Source organism: Aptenodytes patagonicus, chromosome W, assembly GCF_965638725.1.
Source record: "Aptenodytes patagonicus chromosome W, bAptPat1.pri.cur, whole genome shotgun sequence".
Classification (NCBI taxonomy): Eukaryota; Metazoa; Chordata; class Aves; order Sphenisciformes; family Spheniscidae; genus Aptenodytes; species Aptenodytes patagonicus.
Genome location: NC_134981.1, coordinates 20,242,261 through 20,248,260, shown reverse-complemented (window position 1 = coordinate 20,248,260; position 6,000 = coordinate 20,242,261).

Genomic DNA, 6,000 nt, shown 5'->3' with positions numbered 1-6,000 from the left:
GTGATGAAAAAGACCAATTTAGTGCCCTTGCTCACAGAAAAAAAAAAACCTTTCCTGAGTGTGGTGTGTACAGACGAGCTATTTGGCCTCCCATAGAGTACAGAGGCAAGCTCGCCTACTGACTATATGTAGCCCACATACAGGAAGTATGCTGGATAGAACACACCACTGCTGATAGTCCCTCCAGTGCTCTCTCACCACTCACCTTGTGCCCAGACTGCTTATCTCATAGCCCTGTTGGAAAGAAACAGCTTAAATTAGTACAAGGCACAGGTTAGGAATGAAGGAGTTCTTGTTTTATTAGGGAGGGAGTGCAGTTCCCCATAAGGACGTGACTGTGATGTACCTACTTGGCAAAACTTTGCAGTTTTGAGTTCACAATGAAATGGGTTCAAATGCACCACAATATGCCCAACGCCAAATGTTCCCACATTAGCTGTGATTGCCACTCGCTTCAGTGGGCTCAGCAAAGAGAACTCTGCTCATAGAGAAAACGTCCATGGAGACCAAGTCCCTCTTTTTTCAGAGGCTGTTTTCAGGTACAGCATAGCTATGGCAACCTTTCTGTTAGGTTATATGATACAATGCAGTATTATGAAGAGATGATTAGACCCATTTATTCAGAGGAAAACTGTGTATGTATCAGGTCTACTAAGTCCTAGTAGCTTTGGTGCCTGTGTATAAAATGTTCTGTTACATAAGCAAAGTTGGAAGTAGATACTGAAATACACAACAGCATGGTTTTATTTTATTTTTTGCTTATAGTTTGTGCCTTTTGTGTCAGAAACCACACCCCCCCCCTCCATCTATAGCAGGAAATAAGGAAGTCAAGACAACAGTAAAATTCACAGAGAAAAGATCAGAAAACAGATTTTTCATTTATCCTCTTCAAAAAACAAACCAAAACTGCAGAAGATTCAGGTTTTGTGACCCATTGATTGCTATGTACTTCAGTAAGGTGGCCATTCATGATTAAATATACTTTAAATATTCCAGATATAGAAAGAACCATAGAATCATAGAATCTTTTAGGTTGGAAAAGACCCTTAAGATCATCGAGTCCAACCATTAACCTAACACTACCAAATCCACCACTAGGAAAAGAGTAGTTTTAAAGGTAAAAGAGTAGAGGTCTGGAGGGAGGGGAAAATGCACTCCATGTGTGACTTTCTGTAAAACATTTAACCTCTCATATTTCAGGTCCCTGTGATAAGAATGATGGTTGCCTGATTCTGTAGGACACCTTAAGTTTGTCAGAGAAAAAAAATATTTTTTTGAAATTATAAGAGTGCTTCTCATATTCTTTTCAAATAGTAGTGAATCCTCGCAGTACCTCTGTTACAATTTTATAGAGACTTATTCTAATTTTCAGATAACAAAGAGTAGATCTATAGGTTGTTCAAAGCCACTGTGGTGGCTCTAAGGTTCAGTCTGACAAGCAACAGTACCAGCTCATATACTTGCTAGTTTTCTTACATCCTATCAGGGCACTGATACCAGCCGAGTTTAAACCTAACCTTATGCAAATATGCGCTAGTTGTTGTAGCTTTAGCTATCCTGCAGAGCATTCACGAGGTCAAGGATGGAATTTTAACTTAGAATAACAATCACAAGGACTTGAGCAATTAAGGATGTATAGAATGCTTACAAAGCCTTTGGAAAGATAACATCTGTAGTGGCATCCTGAAGTTAACTACGCCTCGGAATGAATAGGGGGCACCTACCCAAACGACCACCGACAACCACACATGCTTAGTATAGTTTCGCAACGTTAGCAATATGTAAATGCAGTAGATAAGAAGGGTCAACTTGACGTATATGCCATACTAATGAATTATGCAAACTTGAGTGTATAAATATGCTGTTTTCTGTTTAACCTCACACTCGATTTGGGGAACTTCCCCCGAGTGTCTGATTCTGCGCACTATCGAATAAAGCAATGTCTCATTCCTAAATGTAGTCTTTTCTCTGTGTTTCGGGAGTTAGAGTAAAACAATAACAGCACCACCAGTTGCTTGTTCCTTTCCTGCCTGACAGTTCCCCAGGCTCTTGTGCTTGCAGCTCTCTGCATTCTGTGTCAGCATAAGCATTTGTGCAGATACATGGCAAACCATTTCTTTTTCAGGTCAATATGATACCGAATATAAAGAAATACTAAGGAGATATATGGTTGTCTTTGTCAAAACAAAGTAGCTAAATGTTCCGTAGACTGGACATTCCATAGATAAAAGGAATCCTTGAAGCTCTGTGTACAGGGGTGGAATAGATAAGGAAGTTATGCTGAAATCAGCTACTGCAACTAGGCGAAAAGACTGAGTTCAATTAGCGGACACGGTGAGGAAGACTATCGACGACCACCAGAGGACCCTGAAAGACCACCAATGAACATAAGAGCGCATGTGTTAAAGACTTTTACATATGTTAATGAGTTCCAGGAAGTAACATGAATATGCTAATCATTTCTTGGAAATCTAATGAATATGTATATTCTGATTGTACATAACTCCCATAGTTGAGCAGCCCGGTGCGCACACTAGGTGGAGTGATGCCCTGTGTGCCCGGCGCTGCAATAAAGAATGCCTGCTTTCTAAAACTCCAAATTGAGTCTTAGAGAGTTTTTAATCTGCCGACTTACGGTAACAGTTTTGGCGACCCAGATGGGACACTGCTCTTGAGCCTTGACGGATCCTGGGATCGCGGAACCTCAGCCGGCACCGAGGGATTCTCAGAGAGGACTTCTCCCGATCCCCGGACCGAAGAGCCCCTGAGCGAAGAACACTGTTTTGTGAGTAATAAGGCATTCTTTTGGAAATTTTAGAAGGGGTTAGAATGCTCACTAGAAGGGGTTAGAGTCCCCACTAGGGGTTAGAGTCCCTGCTACCTGCCTGTCAGACGCAGCGAAAGCTCCGCAGGGTTGGGTTTAAGACCCGGGTAGGGGTTAGAGTCCCCATTTGGAAGGGGTTAGAGTCCCCGCTCAAGATAAACATCAAGAGCAACCGCGGTAACAATTATTGTAAATACTTGTCTATTATTGTATTTGTCTGATATAGTAATTAGTTATTTGTATTATTGTTGCTGTACAAAAGGCTCGTCTCTGTGTGTGATTCTATTACTGAAAGTATTTATTTGTAGTTATTTATATTGTTGTTGTTGTTGTATGAAAGACTTGTTTGTGTGTGTGATTCCCTGTATATAAAATGGGCACCGGATCATCCGCCGGATCATCCACGGGTGGGGGAATCTTAAAGAAATCACCCTTGGGTTGTATTTTAAAGCATTGGAAACAAATTGCAGGATCTTCTGGTGGGGTCGCAAAAAGGGACGATCTAATTAAGTATTGTAATCAATGGTGGCCACTATACAAACTAGAAGATGGAGAAAAGTCGCCAAGGAATGGTACTTTGAATTATAATACTCTGTTACAACTAATGCTGTTTCTAAGGAGAGAAGGAAAATGGGATGAGGTATTGTACGCTGATATGTTCTTCACATTAAGGCAGCATCCGGAGTGGTAAAAGGAGTGTGGAATCAATTTGGCCCCAACTGATCCTCTGGTATTGGCATTGGAAAAGGAGAAGCGAGAGAGAGAAAAAGGGAAAGGGTTAAAGAGGTGTTGTTCGGCATGCAGTATTGGACAGAGATGTTTGAAGTTGACCCAGAATGAGCAGGAAGAGGATTTAGGGATGTTAGTGGCTCCAGGGTTGAGGCAGAGGCCTCAGAATCATGAACTTGAGCCCTTTGGGGCAGAGGGTGGATTGGACGATGAGTCCGAGAGAGATGCTGCAGGGGCCACGCCGGTGGCAAGGAGAACTTGTAATCGACGGGGAACTGCGTTGCAAGCTCCGTTGAGACAAGCAGTAGGGAATGATGGTCCGGTTGTAGTGAAAGTGCCTTTTTCGATTACAGATTTAAATAATTGGAAAATAGCTGCCGGTAGTTACAGGGATGATTCCGATCGAGTGGCTAGTGCTTTTGAAATGATGATAAAAACTCAGGATCCAGATTGGAAAGATATTGAAGTTATCATGCAAGTACTGTTTGATAGTACAGAGAGGGAGATGATTCGTAAGACGGCAAGGACTCAGGTTGAAGCCCAAATAGCGGCAGGGATATTACAAGGACAATTGGAGCATCATTTTCCCTCGGCGGATCCTGGCTGGGACCCTAATGATAATGGGCAGAAATTGTTATTAACGCAATATCAGAGGTGGGTTCTGTTTGGTATAAGAAATGCTATACCAAAAGCGATAAATTGGTCAAAATTATACGAGATTAAGCAGGACAGAAAGGAGTCTCCCACCGATTTCCTAAATAAATTGAAAGAAGCTACTTGGAAGTATACCACTCTGCATCCTGAATCAGAGGAAGGGAAGAATCAATTAGCAACTTTGTTTATCGGGCAGTCTGCTGATGATATCCAAAGAAAGCTGCAGAGATTACAAGGAGCAGATGCCAGGGACCCAGGAAAATTGTTGGATGTGGCTTGGGTGATTTATAGGAACAGAGATCAGCAGAAAGAAAAGGGAAATGCTGGACTAATTGCGGTACTAGGAGGAACTTATGGTCCTCGAGAAGGACCCAGGGGAGGATTTAGAGGCGGTTATCAAGGAAGAGGACGTGGTAGAGGATTCCCAAGGTCCGCAATAGGAGAGACACAGTGTGTCTATTGTAGAAAAAAGGGGCACTGGAAATGAGAGTGCCCATTATTGCAGAATTTTGGGGAACAAGACACTCCTGTGTTAGCTGTAGAGGCAAGAGACTGAAAAAGACCGGAGGGATCTTCCCCAGCAGAACCTCTGGTTAAAATTAAGCTGGGGGAAGATGAAACTGAAATAGAATGTTTAGTCGATACAGGGGCCACCTATTCGGTTTTGAACACAAAGAAACATGAGTTAGGATATGATACTGTGAGAATTATTGGCGCGACAGGAAAGCCGGAGACATGACCTTTCTTTAAACCCTTAAAATTTAAAATTGGAAAACAATGGGTAATGCATCAGGTTTTGTATCTACCAGGTGCACCAAAACCTTTAATAGGCCGAGATTTATTAGAAAAATTAGAAGCTGAAATAAAGTTCAAAAATGGAGAAGTAGAAGTGTCAATGCCTGAATCTAAATTTGTCCCAGCCTCAATATTGTTATTGCAGGCAATTGAGCAGGTGGAAAGAAAAATCCCGGCTGAAGTTGAGGATGCAGTGATTCCTGTCGTCTGGGCAGGAGAAATACCCGGAAAATCAAGGAGGGCTGAACCCGTAAGGATAGACATTATACCAGGATCAGCACCGGTAAGACTGAAACGGTATCCCTTAAAATTAGAAGCCAAACTTGGGTTGGTACCTATTATACAGAAGTTTTTGGAATATGGGTTATTGAGAGAATGTGAATATAAATATAATACTCCAATTTTACCTGTTAAGAAAGCTGACGGGAAATCTTCTAGGTTAGTCCAGGACCTGAGGGCAGTGAATCAAATTGTCCAGGATATACACCCAGTGGTAGTAAACCCGTACACACTATTAACTGCTCTCACTGAAGATCAGGGATGGTTTACAGTCTTAGATTTAAAAGATGCCTTTTTCTGCATCCCACTTGACTCCAGAAGTCAGGAAATGTTTGCCTTTGAGTGGGAAAACCCTGAGACAGGAAGAAGGACTCGGTATACTTGGAGAGTATTACCACAAGGATTTAAAAATAGTCCAACGATTTTTGGAAATCAACTAGCAAAAGAGTTAGAATTATGGAGACAAGACAATAAAAATGGAGTAATGTTACAATATGTTGATGACATACTATTAGCTGGGAACTCCCGGGAAGAATGCTTGGAACTGACAATCAGTTTATTAAATTTCCTCGGACTTAGCGGTTATCGAGTGTCAAAAGGGAAGGCTCAAATTGCACAAGAAACTGTAACATATTTAGGCTTTGAAATTCTGAGGGGACAGAGACAGTTAAGCAATGAAGGGAAAGAAGCTAATTATGGACTGATGGTAAAACCCTTGT